The 22295-nt window shown below is 47.0% G+C and overlaps 1 long non-coding RNA gene across 1 annotated transcript; it reads right to left on the bottom strand.

Annotated features, from left to right (window-relative positions):
• Nucleotides 1-1331: 1331 nt before the first annotated feature.
• Nucleotides 1332-21881, bottom strand: LOC140216326 (uncharacterized). Its single transcript, XR_011892974.1, has 3 exons — nt 21844-21881; nt 7523-7572; nt 1332-1649 (listed from the first exon to the last, which is right to left on the bottom strand). It is a non-coding gene; the product is annotated as an uncharacterized lncRNA (long non-coding RNA).
• Between the last annotated feature and the right edge of the window lie 414 nt (nt 21882-22295).

Genomic DNA, 22295 nt, shown 5'->3' with positions numbered 1-22295 from the left:
CGCAAAACTCAATTGACTAAAAATAGCACTCCACTAAAGAATAGTGTCACTTGCATAGCCGAAATATGTCCTTATTCTCGTCTACGTTAGTCCTTAGCGGTTCCTAAGTGAAAGTCAGGCAACCCTAACCTATGGTTGCGACGCCGTCGGAAAGGAGTTTCCTTACAAACTTCTGTCGTCTCACGTATCTCTGAGTCCGATGCCTCTCGGATCTTCCTCATCGCCGACGCCGTAGACGTTGTTGCCTTGATGTCGGCCAGTAAACCCGTCCGTCTGTGCTGCCGGTGTCCCGAACTCCGTGGGTGACGGGGCACTCCGGCCTCACTGTCTAGGCTTAACGCCGGGTTCCGCCGCTACTTCGAGTGCTGACGAGACGCCCCGGGAACTATCGTAAGTGCTGGTCTGCCTCGAAGGGGGATTTTTCCTGGAGTGCCCGGCACTGCCGTAAGAGGCTGCAGAAGGGCCAAGGAGCCTCGCTCGAATGTCGCCGAGGTCAACAGCCACACCCTGGATCGCCATCGTCATGAGCTTGACCGAAACTCCATCCATGGCTCTCGTCGCCAGTGCGATGCTGACGCTCCAACCTTTTTTGCCTAGAGCCACGCGGACAATGCCAGCTGAGCACCGCTTCTCTCCCGATCACAGCTCGGGTCACGCGCCTCGAGAGCTCGTGCCGTTCGAACCGATCCGCGCACATCGTCGTCTTCCTTTATTTTGCACCGCATGCCTCTTACATATGGCACAGTAACACTGCTCACAAAAGACATCATCACATGCAGCAGAAGCCTTCTAGACATGCTGCATTTAAAAATAATTCTGGCTACATATTTCCACCTGCAGTAGTGGGGACAGTGCAAAGGAAGAGACAGGAAGGCCAAGAAGGAAGAAGTGCGCGTGCTACCCCCGGCCCGCTTGATAGCCTGATCCCGTCGCCGTGGTTTTGAAGAAGCCGGCTGCCCCCATTAAACGTCGCCAGTCCTTTTTGGAGAAATGTGACGAACTGGTGGAGGTGCGAGATATTTCTCACTCATGCCACATGCCCCTCCTGTGAGCGAGACCACCAGCCCGGTGCCATTAGAGACTCCCGTCCATCGGGCCAGCCGCAGGATGAGGGGAATGCCTCCAGAATACAACACAGTGATTCCAACCACCTCAACTGGTATGGATAGCGCGATGACGACCCGGTACACACTTCAGAATCCACGGGTCCCAAAGTCGTTCCATGGGGAATGTCTTCGAAGATATCGAAGATTGGATGGCCGACTTTGAGCGCATGGCCGAGTACAATGAATGGGACGATGCCACTAAACTTAGTGTTTTTATTTTATTGTGGAAGGCGCGCGTACATGGTTCCGAAACCGTGAGGTTCCAAAACTCACGTCGTGGCGTGAGTTCCGCCGTCAGCTGCTAGACCTACCTACGCCAGCGCTGATCGCCGCGAACGGGCAGAACGAGCGATCCAGGCCCGCGTCCAGCTTCCCAATGAAAGTATCACCACGTTCGTCGAAGACATGATGCCCCTCTTCAGACGAGCTGGCCCTGGAATGACCGCAGACAAGAAGTTGCGAAGATGCGTGGAGTGAAGGAGCAGCTCTTCGCTGGTTTTGTGCGGAGCCCTCTGAAGACTGTCGTCGAATTTTTATCGGAGGCTGTAAGTATGGAGAAGTTGCTTCAGCAGCTGTCGAACATCTACGAGCGGCAAGTGAACGCAACAACCGCTTCTGATATTTTCCCAGCGACCGGAAACAACAGTGACGACCTCCGTGAACGCACTCAATGTAGCCAAAAATAAATATTTTTCCCAAGACCTTCCTTCACTACTCAAATCTAATCCCAGAAAGTTCTGGCAAATTTTAGCTCCTGAACGCAATACTAATGACATCTTATTACACGATATAGAACACGACATTCCTATTGCTAACAGTGAGTGCGCTCAAGTTTTTAATGAACTTTTCTCATCCGTATTCACGAAAGTATTACTGATTTGCCCATTGTTGCAGACCTAGATTACCGGTACATGGAACCTATTGACATTACTATTGATGGTATTGTTCAGCTTATTAATAAGTGGAAAGTTTCGTCTTCAGCAGGTATTGACAATATTAATTCTAAATTACTAAAAAATACAGTATCAGTATCTAGCAAGTTTTTATTTCACATTTTTCATCAATCTTTAATGACAGGTCAGATACCCCAACATTGGAAAACAGCCAAAGCCATACCCATCTTCAATGACGCTGACAAAAATTTAGCTGAGAACTACCGACCGATATCACTAACGTGCATATGCTGCAAAATGATGGAACATATTGCATCTCATGTTTACCAACATCTAGAATCGAACAACTTTTTTCGTAATCAACATGGTTTCAGAAGAGGTTTGTCGTGCGAAACGCAACTGCTTGAATTTACGACAGATTTTCATTTTAACGTGGATGCAAACCTTTAAACTTACAGCATCTGTCTGGATTTTTCTAAAGCTTTTCACCGCGTAGCTCATTGTCACCTGTTTTTGACGTTATCATCATTAAAATTTGATTCGCTATCTCTATCCTGGCTTCGAAATTTTTTTTCTAACAGGCAGCAGTTTACTTTCACTAACAGCTTCTCCTCGCCCCTTTCAGATGTTTCATCCGGTGTACCACAAGGGAGCGTTCTTGGTCCCTTACTCTTTCTGATATACATTAATGGCATACCCAATAACCTATCATCATGCATGCGCATTTTCGCTGACGACTGCATTATCTATCGTTCTATTAACACCTCCCATGACCACCTGATCCTCCAAAATGATCTTAACCAAATTATTAAGTGTGACACCTGGCTAATGACTCTAAATTCATCAAAATGTAAAGTGATGTCCTTCACCCGCAAACGCACTAACTTGGACTATTCTTACTGTATAAAAAATGTCCCATTATCTCGGACCTCATCATTTAAATATCGGCGTAAATCTTTTAACAAACCTCTCCTGGAGTTCTCACATTACCACCATCTGTGCCAGTGCTTCTAGATCACTTGGTTACCTGCGACGTAACCTTCGGAACTCACCTCCACTTATCTGCAAACTCGCATTTCAAACATTTGTTCGCCCTCGACTTGAGTTCGCCGCTCCACTCTGGTCTCCCCACCAAAATTACTTAATTACCGTGCTGGAATCAATCCAAAATAGAGCCGGACGTTTGGTTTCCCGAAATTATGACTACCGTTCTAGCGTAACTTAAATAAAGATTCACCTTTCACTTCAGCTGCTAAGTAATCGTCGCGACATAGCCCTTTTGTCATTATTTCATAAATACGCCCACCACACTAACAAACGTTCCCTACACCTAGAAACGGCATCGCACACGTCGCACAGATTATACAATCATCATAGCTTCACGCGAATCTATGGTAAAACAGAAGCATTTAACTCGTCTGCAATCCCACGTGCCATTCGGCTCTGGAACAACCTCCCCGACGACATAGTTGTGGAAACTGACCGTGAAAAATTCGAGCACTCACTGAACTCGCTTAACCCTTGTTAGCCATTAATATCACACTCACTGTTCTGTGTTATTTTTTCGACCTTTTTCTTGCACTGGTGTACGTTTGTTACAAACTTATATGGTTCTTTTTTCTTGTCCTCATGTGCAGCTTTATGTAGCTAATATGTTTCTCTTACTTTTAGGCTGTGCACTTGGCTGCTGTTTTCTTTTATAATTATTGTTACTAGATTGTATGCCCCCCTTACTGAATCCCCATGTAAGGGCATTGTAAGGTACTTTACAAATAAATAAATAAAATAAATAAAATAATTCATCGCCATGTTCATATTAGGTATACAGACTTTTTTGAAATTCTTTCCGGTGAAACCTCTAGACATCGTCATTCAATGTTTATTCGTCCCCCTGTTATTCATACCGATTGTTTCAAGTATAGCTTTTTTCCTAGAGCTCCCTGTCGGAAGAAGCCGTTTCATCCTCATCAATTGATTTCTTTGCGAAACACGTTGGAGATATCCTAGTTTGTAAGTAATATACTTTACTTTTTGTCTTTCTTATCTTCACCGGTTTATGCTGTTACCTCTTGGTGTACTAATGTTAATTTATTGTCCTTTTTCGTGTTTCAATGTACAATTTTCCATGCGCAAAATATTTGATTTGTAAATGTTCGTATTCCCCTCCTGCTATAGCCCTGTGTAAGGGCTGGCAGTATCTGTAAATAAATAAATAAATAAATAAATAAATAAATAAATAAATAATACAGGCTTCCGTTAAACCATACGCCTAAAAAGTTTACGCACTTCGTATTTTCTATAATGCGCCCCCCAAACGTTAACTCGTAGTGGCCCATCAGCTGCTTTCCTTTAGGTCTAAATATGACATACTTTGTTTTTCCGCAGTTCAGTTGTATTCTATTTGAATTTAGCCAACAGTTGAGGTCCCCCATCCACCTACTGGCAGCGTTAAATGCTTCTTGAATGTTATGATTAGAGAAGAAAACGCTGGTGTCATCTGCATGCAAAGTTATGCACGGTGTGTTTAGGACGTTAACAATATCATTAATATAGAGAAGAAACAAAGGTGGGCCTAGTATTGAGCCCTGAGGAACACCGCAGTTTAAATCAAGAAGTTGGGACTTAGAATCTTTTAGGTAAATAACCTGCTTACAGGATCTGAGATAGTTCTTAAAGCATATGCTACACCTCTTATGCCATACCAGGATAACTTTCGGAACAATATATCGTGATTAATAGAGTCAAAAGCCTTTCGGAAATCCAAAAACACACCAATATTTAAGTCTGCTTTTCAACGTTCTTAATTAAGTGGTCTTTCGCATGGAAAAGCGCTTGCTCAGTAGACTTTTGTTTCTGAAGCCCGAATTGTGCTGGTACTATTGCTTTGTTTCTTGTCAAGTGCCCAACTATTCTTTTATTTAAAATACGTTCAGGGATTTTAGAAAAGATAGGAAGGACTGAGATGGCTCTGAAATTATTGAGGTTATCTAACGCACCCCCCTTATGCAGTGCCACTACTCTCGCAATTTTCATGAGCACGAGAGATTCACCAGTCGATGAGATGAGGTTGCAGATATGCGAAAGCGGGTGACATATGACTTGCGCTATTCTCTTTATAGGCTTTGTACTTATTTCGTCCGCTCCGCATGCACAGTTATTGTTTAGTGTAGATATGACGTCTGCTATCTCTGCTGGGCTTGTTATGTACAGGAATATAGTGGGCATATCAGAACATCTATTGTATGCTCAAATGGAAAAGCTACCGGTGCTATCTAGACGACACCGTTGTCTTTTGTTCAACATTCTCACAACATCTCGAACGCCTTGATGAAGTTTTAACCTCTCTTGCCAAGGCTGGACTGCAGCTGAACACACACACACACACACACACACACACACACACACACACACACACACACACACACACACACACACACACACACACACACACACACACACACACACACACACACACACACACACACACACACACACACACACACACACACACACACACACACACACACACACACACACACACACACACACACACACACACACACACACACACACACACACACTATGCCACTATTATTTATTGACTATCCCAGGCCATAAAGGGTCTGGGATACTTAATAAAGAAGGTATTCGGCCCTACCCGGAGTAGATTGTCGCAGTCCTCAACTTTCCCCGGCCAGAACGCCAAAAAGACGCACAGTCTTATCGGCCTTGGCTCCTACTTCCGCCCATTTATGCGCGACTTCGCAACGCTTGCATACCCGCTTCACCATCTTCTTAGAGCTGGCATACCATTCATTTGGACAAAGGACTGAGAAGCAGCTTTTCGGGCTCTAAAACCAGCCCCCACGTCCGAGCCGGTACTATGCCATTTTGACACGATTGCATCTACCATCGTCCACACCGACGCTAGCGGTCATGGAATAGGCGCTGTTCTATTACAATGTGACCATACCTCTCGTGAGCCAGTCAGTGTCCGTGTCTGTCGTTGCCTGTCCTCAGCAGAGAAAAATTATTCCAATAATGAGCAGGAATGCCTTGCTGCTGTTTGGTCTGTGCAGAAATTGCGCCATATTTACACGGCCGCCGCTTCGCGGTCGTCAGAGGCCATCACGCGTTGTGCTGGCTCTCCTCGCTGACGAATTTATCGGGTCGCCTTGCGCGCTGGGTGATTCCCTGAGATGAGTCAGATTTAGACATAACGCACAGGTCTGGAAAGAAGCACCAAGGCGCCGACGCCCTCTCCCGTTGCCCGCTCCCGAGCTTGCATCGTCCACCCACGCCTCTCCTAGAAAGCCCGTCTCGCGAGCCGTGTCCTCAGTCTATGTGACAAATTTCACAGTCGTTTTCTTGGTCCCTACAGGTTTTTTTGACCAACTTCACCATTTAATTACCGCATCTCACCTCTTTATACTCCCTCTGACCGTCGTTGTCGCTGGACAGAGATTGTGCTACGGAAAGTGTTGTACATAGGTTGTTTTTATTAAATAATGGGGTTTTACGTGCCAAAACCACTTTCTGATTATGAGGCACGCCGTAGTGGAGGACTACGGAAATTTCGACCACCTGGGTTTCTTTAACATGCACCTAAATCTAAGTACACGGGTGTTTTCGCATTTCACCCCCATCGAAATGCGGCCGCCCTGGCCGGGATTCGATCCCGCGACCTCGTGCTCAGCAGCCCAACACCATAGCCACTGAGCAACCACGGCGGGTCTGCATAAGGTTTCAAACAAGACACGTGCACATGTGCACCAACTGGCGCATAGGTTGTTATTGCTGCTAAGCGCTGGCGCTAATCACACACAAAAAAAATACGCACAAGAAAAAGGTATTTTTCAAAAAGCAGGAACGTTTTTTGAACTTTCCTTTAAACAATTTATCAGCACACGCGAATTGGCTAGCCGCCACATTCCATGGAAATTCAGTTAAAATTATTTAGCTGTATGATGCCTCCTAATTATGTTGCCCTGCATTACGCGTCAATCTGTCGCTGTCATGTCTCCACATCATAACTCCTGACAGTGATATTGTATTAAGGAGTTTATACATGGCGCTGTACTTACTGTTGAATAAATAGGATTAGAGAGCAAACGCGTATAGCCGATATTCTAATTGACATTAAGAGAAAAGAATGGAGCTGGGTAGGTCATGTAATGCGCAAGTTAGATAACCGCTGGACCATTAGGGTTACTGAATGGGTATCAAGAGAAGGGAAGCGCTGGCGAGGATGGCAGAAGACTAGGTGGCGTGGACTAAATCAGGAAATTCGCGGGCGCTAGTTGTAATCGGTTCGCGAAGGAGAAGGGTAGCGGAGGTCGCAGGGAGAGGCCTTCGTCCTCCAGTGGACATAAAATGGGTTAATGATGTTGATGAAGTAGAAGTTTCATATATGCATGACTATTCCTACTAAGCCGTTGCTTGTTTGCGCTCTAGTTTTAGCAGACAGGTAGCATTTAGCAGTGACTTTAGTTTTAGTATTATCTCTCGGAGGGCATTACTCACCAGCTTCATCCGCAATATACTCGAAGCGGACGACATCTGTTTCACCACCACTAAAGAAAGAAATAAGAGAGCATTATAGTGCATCACTTGATATGATTAGTGACATTATTTGATTTATCTATAAGTACTCAAACACAGCAAATAATACACGACAGTGATTGGTCCCACAGCCTTATTGTTGAGTCTGAAGTCCAATTATAGATTAGCATAAACGTGATAAACCTTAATCAATAAGTGAATTCAACAGAACCATTAAGCAAGATAGAGTGCAAAAATGCGAAATACACTTTCTTCACTTTCACCGAGGAAACTACTCAAAAGGCAACTACACAATTTTGCCGTTTATAGAAAGAACTTAAAGGGACACTAAAGGCAAATAACAAAGACATGCAGCGGTGGCGTAGACGTAGAGCATCCGGCTCGCGTGCAAGAGGACCGTGGTTCGAATCTCAGTACCGCGCAATTTTCTACCAGGTTAAAAAAACGAAATCCGCGTCTCGATAAAACTGCATAAACAGACCTGGAATGCGGTCTGATGCCGGTGACCAGAACCGGTAACGCAATCCCTCACCAGAGCAGGATTGGCCACCCTGGTGCAGTACTTGGCCACAATCTCTTATATGAATACAACAGTCAAACCCCGGCCCCGCAGTCCCCAGCAGCTGCGAAGCAGCTGACCAGGGCGGCGGTCAGACCTGTGACGCAGCAGAGGGTGCTAACAATCCCTGGGTCCGGACAGGCCGCCATTGGAATCTGAACCTGGCAACGCTTAGCGGTAGAACGTTATCTAGCGAGGCGAGTCTAGCAGGGCTATTGGAGGAATTAGCGGGCAGTAAATGGGAGATAATAGGGCTCAGTGAGGCTTGGAGGACAAAAGAAGCATATAGAGTGCTAAAAACCGGACACGTCCTGTGCTACCGCGGCTTAGCCTAGAGACGAGAACTAGGAGTCGGATCTCTGATTAATAAGGATATAACTGGCACCACACAGGAACTCTATAACATTAACGAGAGGGTGGCAGGTCTTTTTGTGAAACTTAATAAGATGTACAAATTGAAGGTCGTACAGGTCTACGCCCCTACATCCAGTCATGATCACCAGGAAGTCGAAAGATTCTATGAAAACGTGGAATCGGCGATCGTCGTACAAGTCTACGCCCCTACATCCAGTCATGATCACCATGAAGTCGAAAGCTTCTCTGAAAACGTGGAATCGGCGATCGTCGTACAGGTCTACGCCCCTACATCCAGTCATGATCACCAGGAAGTCGAAAGCTTCTATGAAAACGTGGAATCGGCGATCGTCGTACAGGTCTACGCCCCTACATCCAGTCATGATCACCAGCAAGTCGAAAGCTTCTATGAAAACGTGGAATCGGCGATCGTCGTACAGGTCTACGCCCCTACATCCAGTCATGATCACCAGGAAGTCGAAAGTTCTATGAAAACGTGGAATCGGCGATCGGTAAAGCCAAAGCAAAATACACTATATTGATGGGCGAGCTCAATGCCAGGGTAGGCAAGAAGTCAGTGGGGGAATATGGCATAGGTACTAGGACTAGCAGGCGAGAGTTAATAGTAGAGTTTGCAGAACAGAATAATATGCGGATAATGAATTACTTCTTCCGCAAGTGGGATATACGAAAGTGGACGTGGAGGAGCCCAAATGGCGAGACTACAAATGAAATAGACCTCATACTCTGCGCTAACCCTGGCATCATACAAGATGTTGAAGTGCTCGGCAAGGTGCGCTGCAGTGACCATAGGATGGCAAGAACTCGAATTAGCCTAGGCTTGAGGAGGGAGCGGAAGTAACTGGTACATAAGAAGCCGATCAATTAGTTGGTGGTAAGAGGAAAAATAGAGGAATTCCGGATCAAGCTACAGAACGGGTATTCGGCTTTAACTCAGGAAGAGGACCTTAGTGTTGAAGATATGAACGGCAATTTTATGGGCATCATTAAGGCGTGTGCAATATAAGTCGGTGGTAACTCCGTTAGACAGAATGCCAGTAAGCTGTCGCAGGAGACGAAAAATCTGATCAAGAAACGCCAATGTATGAAAGCCTCTAACCCTACAGCTAGAATAGAACTAGCAGAAATTTCGAAGTTAATCAACAAGCGTAAGACAGCTGATATGAGGAAGTATAATATGGATAGAATTGAATATGCTCTCAAGAACGGAGGAAGCCTAAAAGCAGTGAACAAGGAACTAGGAGTAGGCAAGAATCAGATGTATGCGTTAAATGACAAAGCCGGCAATATCATTACGAATATGGATGAAATCGTTCAAGTGGCTGAGGAGTTCTATAGAGATGTATACAATACCAGTGGCGCTTACGACGATAATGCAAGAGAGAATAGTCTAGAGGAATTTGACATCCCCCAAGTAACGCCGCAAGAAGTAAAGAAAGCCTTGGGAACTATGCAAAGGAGGAAGCCAGCTGGGGAAGATCAGGTAACAGCAGATTTGTTGTAGGATGGTGGGCAGATTGTTCTAGAAAAACTGGCCACCCTGTATACGCAATGCCTTATGACCGCGAGCGCACCGGAATCTTGGAAGAACGCCAACATAATCCGAATCCATAACAAAGGGGACGCTGAAGACTTGAAAAATTATAGGCCGATCAGCTTACTGTCCGTTGTCTACCAAGTATTTACTAAGGTAATCGCTAATAGAATCAGGAACACCTTAGACTTATGTCAACGAAAAGATCAGGCGGGATTTCGTAAAGGCTACTCAACAATACACCATATTCACACTATCAATCAGGTGACAGCGAAATGTGCGGAATATAACCAAGCCTTATATATAGCTTTCATTGATTACGAGAAAGCGTTTGATTCCGTCGAAACCTCAGCAGTCATGCAGGCATTAAGGAATCGGGGTGTAAACGAGGCGCATCTAAATATACTGAAAGATATCTATAGCGGCTTCACAGCCACCGTAGTCCTCCATAAAGAAAGCAACAAAATCCCAATAAAGAAGGGCGTCAGGCAGGGAGATACGATCTCTCCAATGCCATTCACAGCGTGTTTACAAGAAGTATTCAGAGACCCGGATTGGGAAGGATTGGGGATAAGAGTTGATGGAGATTACCTTAGTAACCTGCGATTCGCTGGTGATATTGCCTTGCTTAGTAACTCAGGGACCAATTGCAATGCGTGCTCACTGACCTGGAGAGGCAAAGCAGAAGGGTGAGTGTAAAAATTAATCTGCAGAAAACTAAAATAATGTTTAACAGTCTCGGAAGAGAAGAGCAGTTTACTATAGGTAGCGAGGCATTGGAAGTGGTAAGGGAATAAATCTACTTAGGGCAGGTAGTGACCGCGGATCCGGATCGTGAGACTGAAATACTCAGAAGAATATTAATGGGCTGGGGTGCGTTTGGCAGGGATTCTCAGATCATGAACAGCAGGTTGCCATTATCCCTCAAGAGAAAAGTTTTTAACAGCTGTGTCTTACCAGTACTCACGTACGGGGCAGAAACCTGGAGGCTTACGAAAAGGGTTCCACTTAAATTGGGGACGACGCAACGAGCTGTGGAATGAAGAATGGTAGGTGTAACTTTAAGGGATAAGAAAAGAGCAGATTGGATGAGGGAATGGTTCATGACATCTTAGGTGAATTCAAGAAAAGGAAATGGGCATGGGCAGGACATGTAATGAGGAGGGAAGATAACCAATGGTTATTAAGTGTTACCGACTGGATTCGAAGAGAAGGTAAGCGTAACAGGTGGCGGTAGAAAGTTAGGTGGGCGGATGAGATTAGGAAGTTTGCAGGCACAACATGCATGATCGGAATTAGCACATGACCGGGGTAGTTGGAGAAGTATGGGAGATGCCCTTGCCCTGCAGCTGGCGTAGCCAGGCTGATGATGATGAAAGGCAAATACTAAGTCGATATAGACTGTTTAAATAACTTTCGAGAAACCTCGCAGAGCTTGTTTCGTGTCAGGAAAAGACTAATTTACGAGAAAATTGTATCTGGAGGGTCCGAACAAGTTTTCAGAAATTCAAATCTCGCGCCACCCTACCGGGGGAGTGGTGACGTTGCATACGCCATCACCGCCCTTTGCTGCCATCGGTGAGTAAAACGGCGCCCGACAGACGGCGGCACCGAGCCAAGAGAGAGTGGCGGATTCGCCGCTGCAGCTGCTTTTTTTGGTCAAGTGGCGCAGATCGTTCAGGCATCCCGCGACATGACATGTTGAATTCTCTGCTGCTTGCAATTTGTGCAAGTTTTGCGAGCCAGCAAAGGCACTGCAGCACTTCTCGATCAGGAAAGTACTGAAACGAGAAAACGTGGGCAGCGCAGAGCCGAGTGAAAACAAAACCTTTCGACCGCCCACGTTCGCTTCAACGGAAATTTCCACGAGTTCATTTTTCTAAACATGAAACTGAACTGGACAAGTAGCATTTTATTTGATCTGATAATACGAGTGTGTTTTTTGTAACGAGTACTTGAGTACTAGTGGCAGAATTTAACTCAGGAGTGCTTTCATCATCGGGCAAGTGCTTGAATGTCCCGAGGGAGTCTCTAATCATGTCCGGGATTTGCCTAGATTTCTCGATTATGAAGGCTCTATTCGCGATAACATTGACGCATTAGAGATTCTGGAGCACTAATCTATCACTTTAGTTTTAGTTAGCATTTGCCTTTAGTGTCCCTTTAAAGATTATAAGTTCCAAGATAAAAGGTTTCCAGCGACTCATGCATAAATATTTTGAACGACATGGAAATGTTGTCCTGAAGTTTGACTTTTCTGTGTATTTTATTCCAAACAGCGGCTCCAGCAAATTCTATAAGCCTCCGTCCATACACACGGTGACATGGCCCTGAGATGAGTTAGTTACCCACCGCAGGTCTGGTTGAGCCGTACTCACTTAAGGGCTGCATCATATAAGGCCAACTTTCTCCTTTTCATAAAGAACCACTTCTCTTTTCGTGAGTTGAACATCCGATTAACGAAAGGGCGAAGGGGTTAAAATGTGACATATATATTGCTGCAGGAAGAAAGCAGGCTCACGAGTGTAAAATAATGTATATTTACAACTGAGGTTAATGGCGTTCAGGCAACTGCCAGACTTCGTCTTCCTTTAGTACAATCCAACTTCTTCCTTCCCTTCACCGTAACATCACCCTCCCGGCAGAGTAGCTCCATCCCGGTGCAAGTTATAGAGGCTCACTTAATGGGAGGACATAGGGCTTCAGCCTGGCGACGTGAACAACATCGCTGGTTGCGTTGGGAGGCACTGAAGGCTGACCGACTGGGGCGATCTCGTATGTCAAGTCGGACAGTTGGCGTAAGATCTGGTACGGACCAGAATAACGGGAAAGTAGTTTTTCCGACAAGCCGACGCGACGTGAAGGCGTCCAGAGAAGGACAAGGGAACCAGGTGAAAAATGAGAGTCTCTTTGCCGAAGGTCGTAGCGTCGCTTTTGAGAAGCTTGCGAGACTATAAGGCGATGACGGGCGACTTCTCGGGCCTGGGCGGCTAAGTCAATAGCATCGCGAGCGTAACCGGTACTGGGTGATTGTACTGCGGAAGGTAGCAATGTGTCAAAGTGCAAGGTGGGGTGGCGGCCATACAACAGGTAAAATGGTGAAAATCCGGCAGTGTCGTGACGGGACGAGTTGTATGCGAAAGTGATGTATGGTAAAGCGACGTCCCAGTCGCGGTGATCGTCGGAAACGTACATAGCCAGCATTTCATTAGCGTGCGGTTGAGTCGCTCGGTGAGGCCGCTCGTTTGAGGGTGGTACGCGGTAGCAATCTGGTGTTCTGTAGAACAGGAGCGGAGCAGATCATCGACGACCTTCGATAGAAAGTAGCGGCCGCGATCCGTCAGCAACTGGTGAGGGGCGCCGTGGTACAGGATGACGTCGTATAGTAAAAAGTCGGCGACATCTGTAGCGTAGCTGGTTGGTAGCGCTCGTGCGATGGCATATCTCGTGGCATAATCGGTTGCTACAGCAATACATTTGTTTCCTTTGATGGAAATTCGAAAGGGGCCAACGAGATCTAGGCCCACACGGAAGAAGGGCTTGTAGGGAGATCAATTGGTTGCAGCAAACCAGCGGGAGGCATAGCAGGCGTCTTCCGGCGCTGGCACAGGTCGCAAGAAGCTACATAACGGCGCAAAGAGCGATAAATGCCGGGCCAGAAGAAGCGTCGCCGCAGGTGGTCGTATGTACGAGTGATGCCCAGATATCCAGCAGTAGGAGCGTCGTGAAGTTACTGGAGCACGGCTAGTCGAAGGTGCTTGGGAACGACTAGGAGGAGCTCCGGGCGGTCAGGACGAACGCTACGACGGTATCAAGTTCCATCGCGCAAGGTGAACATCCGGAGGGACGGGTCATTGGGCGAGGAGCTTAGACGTTCCATAAGTGTTCGAAGAACAGGATCTTTGCGCTGCTCGTCGCCAATATGGAGGAAGCCGGAGAGGGATAGAACACTGATGTCCGAGTCTGCATCGGTATCGTCTGGTTGATCCACGGTATTGCGGAACAAGCAGTCAGCGTCTTTATGCAGGCGCCCTGACTTGTATATAATAGAAAATGTATATTCTTGTAGACGCAAGGCCCAACGTACAAGTCGTCCAGTTGGGTCCTTCAAAGAGGAGAGCCAGCAGAGGGCGTGATGATCGGTTACGACGCAGAAGCTCCAACCGAAAAGGTACGGCCGAAATTTCGCGACTGCCCATACGAGCGGGAGACATTCTCTCTCCGTAATGGAGTAATTTCGCTCGGGCGTAGAAAGAAGGCGGCTAGCGTAAGCGATGACACGGTCTTGGCCCTGTTGACGCTGAGCGAGGACAGCGCCGATGCCATGACCACTCGCGTCAGTTCGTACTTCAGTGGGCGCAGAAGGGCCAAAGTGTGACAGAATTGGGGAAGTTGTAGGCCGCTCAATCAGGGTAGAGAACGCTTTCTCCTGCACTGGACCCCAAGAGAAAGAGACGTCTTTCTTAAGAAGCTCAGTGAGAGGGTGAGCGATGTCGGCAAAATTTTTCACAAATCGCCGGAAATAAGAGCCTAAGCCCAGAAAACTACGGACATCGTTTGGTGAACAAGGTACAGAAAAATTTCGCACGGCGTGAACATTCTGTAGATCTGATTGGATTCCGGCGGCGTTTACGAGATGACCGAGCATGTTAATTTCATGGCGACCGAAATGGCACTTGGAGGAGTTCAGCTGAGGGCCATCCCTGCGAAACACGGAGAGTATGGTTGTGAGGCGCCGCAGGTGGCTCTGAAAGTTCGCCGAAAACACAATCACGTCGTCGAGGTAACAGAGGCATGTAAACCACTTCAAGCCGCGCAAGAGAGAGTCCATCATGCGCTCGAATGTAGCTGGCGCATTGCATAACCCAAAGTGCATCACTTTAAATTGGTACAGACTGTCCGGTGTGACGAAGGCGGTTTTTTCGCGGTCCACCTGATCGACGCTAATCTACCAATAGCCGGAGCGGAGGTCAATTGACGAAAAGTATTGGGATCCGTGAAGGCAGTCAAGCGCGTCATCAATGCGAGGCAGGGGGTAAACATCCTTCTTTGCTATCCTGTTGAGGTGACGGTAGTCAACGCAGAAGCGCCACGAGTTGTCTTTTTTCTTTACTAAGACAACCGGTGATGCCCACGGGCTACTGCAAGGTTCAATGATGTCCTTGTCCATCATCCTGTCTACCTCTTTCTGTATGATGGCCCTTTCTGTTGCGGAGACACGATATGGCCGCCTATGAATGGGGCTGGCGTCACCGGTGTTGATGCGATGCGTGACAACAGATGTCTGGCCAAGTGGATGGTCGTCCAAATCAAAGATGTCCCGATAAGATGACAGGAGGTGACGAAGAGCTGCTGTTTGCTCGGAAGGAAGGTCAGGGGCGATCATTTTAGAAACATCGTCCGCAGACGTCGAGTACGAAGGAGTGGGTGACAAAGGTCCGTTGGTACTGAGGAAGGATTCAGAGGTCAAAGAAGAAACCTCAAATTCTTCCAAAGGAGTGATATGCGCTATGGCGATACCGTGTGGCAGCACATGTGACGAAAATCCAAAATTGAGGATGGGCACGCGAGTGCAGTTTTCGCGGATCCGGATTAAGGTGCTCGGCAGGCTAATATTGCGCGACAAAACCACGTCAGTAAGCGGCGACACGACGTACTCGCCATCAAGTACGGGAGGGCTGGGTGTCAGGAGGACATTTGTAGCCGTATGTGGAGGCAGCCTTGCAAACTCAGCAGAACATAAACGGTATGAAGCACAAGTTGTTGCGTCGGCAGGAAGCGGCAGATACAACTGTACAACACCTGCGGAGCAGTCAATTTGGGCTGAGTGTTTCGAAAGGAAGTCGAGGCCAAGAATTAGGTCGTGCGGACAGTGTTCAAGGACGATAAATAGAACAACGGTATAATGGCCCCCAATGGTCACACGTGCTGTTCACATTCCAAGGACAGGTGAAGTACTCCCATCGGCGACTCGCACAGTGCCCGGTATGGCGGGTGTCAGAAGCTTTTTGAGCCTTCGGCGGAGAGCAGCGCTCATAACTGAAAGTTGCGCTCCTGTATCGACGAGAGATCTAACAGGAATGCTATCAACTTCAATGTCCAGTAGGTTTCCACATGTAGGAAGGGTCAACAGACGATTTGTGGGCCGGGTCGGAGTTTCAGCTTCACCTCCGGGAGCTGCACCGCCTAGGTTCCCGAAGCGAAGCGGCCGGTTGCAGAAGGGGACGAAGAGCGGTGAACGAGAGGCGAACGGGACCTACGACCTTGCGGAGACGGGGAGCGGCTGGATCTTGGTGGAGCGCTGTCGGCGCTGATGTTCCTAGTCGGCGTATAGGGCGAGAAAGTACGATTTTCTGGTACTTGGCGGTAGTGACTCGGAGACGACCACCGAGGAGGCGACGACCAATGGTTGCGGCAATGACGGGCGATGTGTCCAATACCGGAACAATTAAAGCAGATGGGTTTATCATCCGCTGTGCGCCAGTCAGCTGGGTTGCGACGGGGTGGCGGAAAGCTTTGCGTCTGGGAGCGAGCGGCCGGAGAAATCTGGTAGGTGTTTGTATGGCGGACCGAGCAGAGAGATGGAATGCCCAAACTTGCTATTTCCTCCTGAACGACAGCTTGTATAAGGGATGTAGCGGGCACGCTTTCCCGACAGTCGGGACGAACTGGAGCCCGAGCCATGGCCTCCAGCTCACGGCGAACGATGCGCGTGATTTCTTCCGGTCCTGCGGGCTGAACGAACCGCGGCGGGTGTTCGCAAGAAGATGTCGCGGTGGTATTGGGCAATCGGTCGAAAGTTTGAGCGACGCGGCGGGCCTTCGCTTGTTCGAAGCGCCGGCACTCCTTTATAATTGCATCCACAGTGGCACAATCCTTGCACATTAGGAGATCGAAGGCATCGTCTGCAATACCTTTAAATATGACCAATCTTGTCTGCCTCGGTCTTGTTGTTATGAGCCTTGCGACAGTGGGCCAGCACATCCTGTATGTAGACGACATAGGATTCTGTGGACGTTTAAGCGCGACCCGCAAGTTCTTTTTTTGCTGCCAGCTGACGACCAACAGGTCTGCCAAAAAGGTCTCGCATTTTTTCTTTGCAGACATCCCAGCTCGTTAGGTCAGCTTCATGTGTGTCGTACCATTGCCTCGCAGTTCCTCTTAGATAAGATATCACGTTTGCTAGCATCATTGTTGGATCCCACCTGTTGCTGTCCCACATGATCGTTCGTACATCGTAAGCCAGTCCTCGATGTCGGCGTTGTCCGTGCCACAATATGTCCCTGGGTCCCGCGGATGAGTGAGGAATACCGTTGGCACGGGCTGCTGAGACGTTGTCGCTTGTGTCGGTTGATTTGCCATTGTGGCGGCAGGTAGATGACGTCCACTGCGAAGTTGCGTGATTGTACTCCGCACCTTGCACCAAAATGTTGCGGGAAGAAAGCAGGCCCACGAGTGTAAAATAATGTATATTTACAACTGAGTTTAATGGCGTTCAGGCAACTGCCAGACTTGGTCTTCCTCTAGTCAAATCCAAGTTCTTCCTTCCCTTCACCGTAACAATATATGGAAGCTTTTTGCACGCGTCTTTAGTTTGACAGGAAAGTGTCGACCAACCGAGAAAACCAGGAATTATCAGGGATTTTTAGTAGTCTGGAGATACTCAGGGAAAATTCGGGGAATTTGTGCTTCTATCAGTGAAAATTAGCTGTATTTTTATTGGAAGGTAACGAACGTCGCTGTAATGCTGGCTCGAGTAATAGAGAAATCGTAACGAATCGTCTTTGACGCCCTGACGTCGGCTGGAGGAGTTCCCATTGTGCAGTCAACGACCGATTTTCTGGGCGCCTGATTTTTGCGATATGCCCAATAATGCGGGCGGCTTCGTGTGGGCACCAACACGTACCCTATAGAGCGTATGCATAAGAACGTCTGAAATTTCGGATGCGAGAACCCTTCGGCGTCCGATTTACTACACTTACTGCCGTCACCGCAGGTCTGAAACGGCAATAATCAAAGCCACCACCGCCGCCATTTTGATTACTTTGCCGCCTCGAACAGGTGCTCTTGCACGCAGATCGGGTGGCAGCCGCAGCCACAACCTCAGTAACGCTAGATCTGACTGCTTCGATGTTCGCTTTTAAGCTTCTTGCTGTTCTGTGCCGCGTTTTTCATTAATAGAATTTGCCGCTGTTAGCAATGGCACGGACTCCGCCTTTGTGGTCCTCGCGGTTGGCTTCGATGCTTGGGAGGCACGACGCGTTGCATAATGCCGGTTCCCAAAAGTCAACTTCGCCTCTGTACAGAAGTGTTACGCGGTCAAGAATACAGGAAAGTAAGTATTGCGGTAAAGCATAATAAGCGGGGGAAGAGGCAATTGTCACGGGAAACAGTACGTATTCCTTCATTAGACAAGCGTGCGCCCACCATCTCCTGTCCCAGTATGAGCACCGATATGCCTAATAAGTCTGCTGACAGGCCTTCAGAGCTTTTTCGGATGTGCCTGCGACGAGGTTAGCGCTTAAGGGCTGTAAAAGCCATGCACTGATCTTTTCCGACTGCCTGACTTTTCGGAAGTTTTCGCGGATTGTAGGGAATCCGAAAAATCGGACGTTGACTGTACAGCTGACCAAGAGGATGCTTCAAATTGTCCGTGGGGCGAACGCGCGGCGGAAGAAGGGCGAGAACAGAAAGGACCTACGCAGTGAGTAATGAACGGGAAAGGAAGCGTGCCGCTGCTTTTTTGAAGGAGCTTGAGCTCAAAAAATAGTGTTGGCTGATGCGGAGATGCAGCTGTGCCTAATACAAAGCAAAATAATTTTTTTAAAGCAGTGAAATGCAGCACTGAGGCGTTGTGCGTAGGCTGAGAGTATGACAGGACAGTTCAGATTACCAGCAGTTGAGAGAGAATCTCACTTGTGACAAAGTTCGGGTCTCACACCAATGAGCTTGCTATCAGTTGATAGAAATAGCTTATCTTCGAAAATATTTGCTCCTGTATGCATCTCCTTTTTATTCGTATTTGGGAATGTCCGACAATGGGTTTTAACTTTCTCGAAGGTATTTTGTTCGTTGTGCGTTTTACTAACCCCTCCCTTCTGTTTTCTTCTTGAGTAACATAAACGCTACTCCTTAATATTCAAACTGGATTAAGTCGCTTTTTATTTTTTTAACATGCTTACTAGAGAGTGACACCATAGTGTCACATGGTGTCAGCCCGTCTTGGTATAAAGTAATATTCTGTGCCACTCAGGGAATTTCGCAAAGGGACTCAGGGAAAAGCTGGAAATACCAGGGAATTCGGAAATCTCAACTTGGCTCAGACAGGGTGAAGCCACGCACCCTGTCTGGACGTGTGGTTCGAAACCACACGCCCAGACAGTTGTAACCAGGCACGCGTAGCAACTGCGTATCGTTCATGTACACCAACTAAATCGTGATTGCCAACAATTCTCCTTTCTTAAATCAAACACTATAATTAGCTTTTGAATGTTAATCGCGAGATGATTCATAAGCCAACAAAGATACTGTTTTATTTTGCACTGAAGCTTTTCCGTTGTGTCCCCCGAGAAAAATAATGCAGCTTCGTCGGCGCACAATAAGGCTTCCGAATACTGTAAGACATGCGATTAACAATCCATCTTGTGATGGGTTTGTGATTGGTGGTGATATGTTTTATACGATGATTAATTATGAAAAGCGGCACGTACTTAGTGATGCATACCCAGCGACCCAAGTTGGCGTCAGAGGTTTATTGAAGAGGGGAACACGCCCAGATGACAGATGCCCGGAGACACAGTTAAGTTGGCCTCAATGAGGTTCGTTCGAGAGCAGCACACACCAAGTGTCGCATTCCTTGTGACCGAAGTTGGCGTGCAATAGGTCGGCCGCTGGCATACATACATTCAGACGTACTGAAAACTGGGTAAAGCTCCCCAAAAATTGATGATGGATGTTGTTTCTTGGCGCAAGGGCCAGAAATGGCCAAAGAGCGCCATGACATTTGGTGATGAATGGCAATGAGTATCGTTGAATATGGCGGAAATCGAGTGGCTGTATATTGGCCTAAAATATGCGCTGTAAATGGTGTAAAATCTACATCTACTAAAATAATGTCAATGAAACGTGAGTTCTATGATTGTAAAAGTACGTTGTGAAGGATTAGATGCTAAAACATGTTAATTTATAGCAGCACCAGTGCCTCTGCAGAGCCCTTCAGCGCAAGGGGGGCGAGGCATGTGCTCTGTAAGTGATTTCATGGCAGCTACAGCCTCTAAGCAGAGGCTGTGCTACAAATAGTCTGGCCAAATGATTTCTGTGGTATTCGTTTCTTCTAGGAACTTGAGTACTGATTTAAAATTGAATAGAGGGTCATATCCTAAAAAGAAGACTGGGTGCAAATGTATATTATGACAGTATAAGCAAGGGAAGAACTTTTTTTCTCTCCTCTTCTAATAATGGGCACTGAACGAGAACATGAAGGACTGTAAGTCTACTTCCACACCTAGTGCATATCGGAGGGTTAGATCCAGTTAGAATATACGAGTGAGTACTATAGGTGTGCTCAATTCTTAACCTCCAGAGCAGTACTTCCTGGTGTCTTGTTGTTTTCTCAGAGATCCAGTTCCCTATTTTTGGTTTGATTAGGTGCAGTTTGTTAGATACGTGAGTCTCCCATTGCCGTTGCCAATACGTCCGTAGTTTATGTTGTAAAAATGGCTTAAGGTCTGTGTAGGGTACAGGTATATTAATGTTTGCATCACAAAAAGGTACGGATGTAGCCCTTTCGTCAGCAGCTACGTTGCCCTCTATGCCTCTATGGCCAGGCACCCAACAAAGAATAATCATTTGGTTCGACATGTATGCTGAACATAGAAGGTTGTAGGCTTCATTAAGGATAGAATTTTTGTGTTTTAGTAGACTTGATATGCAACTAAGAACGCTTGATGAGTCTGTGAATATGACAGCCTTTGTTATACCTGCTTGTTTTATATATTTCACAGCAGAGAGGATCGCGTATGCCTCCGCTGTGAAAATGCTGGTGTTTGGATTTAATGCACCGTACGTTGAAAATGAAGGTCCGAGCGCTGCATAAGCTACACCATAACTAGACCTTGAAACGTCGGTATAAAACTCCGCGCAGGAGTACTTCGCCTGGAGCTCGAGAAAGTGTGAATGCATATGCACCTCAGGCGCATATTTTGTTATTGCGACGAAAGACATATCACACTGGATAGACTGCCATTCCCAAGGTGGTGCAAGGTTAGTGGGAGTCATTAGGACTGTTTCTTGATGATGAATACCGGTTTCATTAGCCAGTTGTTCTAAGCGCACAGATAGAGGAGCTCGAACAGATGGGCGGTTACGGTAAAGTCTTGCACAAGATAAGTCAAGTACAGTTGAGTAACACGGATGTTCGTCATTCGATTTACATTTTAAAAAGTAGCAAAAGCTTAGATATGTTCTGCGTAGGTGTAGGGACCATTCGTTCGCTTCGACATACAGACTTTCCACAGGGCTTGTCCTAAATGCGCCTGTTGCCAACCGTATACTTAGATTGGGGACCGGGCCGAGAATTTTGAGAGCACTGTCCGATGCGGATTGGTACACCACGGCTCCGTAGTCGAGGCGTGATCGTACAAGGCTTTTATACAGGCTAAGCAAACACCTCCTGTCACTGCCCCGGTTTGTTCGAGAAAGCAGCTTCAGCAGGTTCATAATCTTCAGGCACTTAGCTTTCAGATATTTCAAGTGGGGAATGAAATTAAGTTTTCTGTCCAAAAGAATACCCAAAAATTTATGTTCAAGACTGACCGATAGTCGTTCTCCGTTAAGGTCAATGGCGGGTTCCGGTGACATGCCTCTCTTGTTTGAGAAGAGAACACATGTGCTCTTTTGAGGGTTAAATTTAAAGCCATTTTCTTCTGACCACTTAGAGAGTTTGTTCAGGCCAAGCTGTAGCTGTCTCTCGCAGATGCTGAGATTGCACAACCTAAAATCTATCTGTACATCGTCCACATAAACCGAGTAAAAGAGTGTGCGAGGTATGATGGTATGCAAGGAATTCATTTTGACAATAAAGAGTGTACAGATCAGCACTCCACCCTGCGGTACACCTGTCTCCTGTGAGAATGATCGAGACTGCACATTGTCAACTCTAACGTGAAATGTTCTGTCAGACAGGTAGCTCTCAATAATGGTCAGCAAGTTGCCGCGTATACCCATTCCAGAAAGATCCCGAAGGATCCCAAAGCGCCACGTAGTGT

The sequence above is a fragment of the Dermacentor andersoni genome, chromosome 3, assembly GCF_023375885.2.
Source record: "Dermacentor andersoni chromosome 3, qqDerAnde1_hic_scaffold, whole genome shotgun sequence".
Classification (NCBI taxonomy): Eukaryota; Metazoa; Arthropoda; class Arachnida; order Ixodida; family Ixodidae; genus Dermacentor; species Dermacentor andersoni.
The sequence above is the reverse complement of the archived record's forward strand: the minus strand, read 5'-3'. Positions and strand labels throughout refer to the sequence as shown.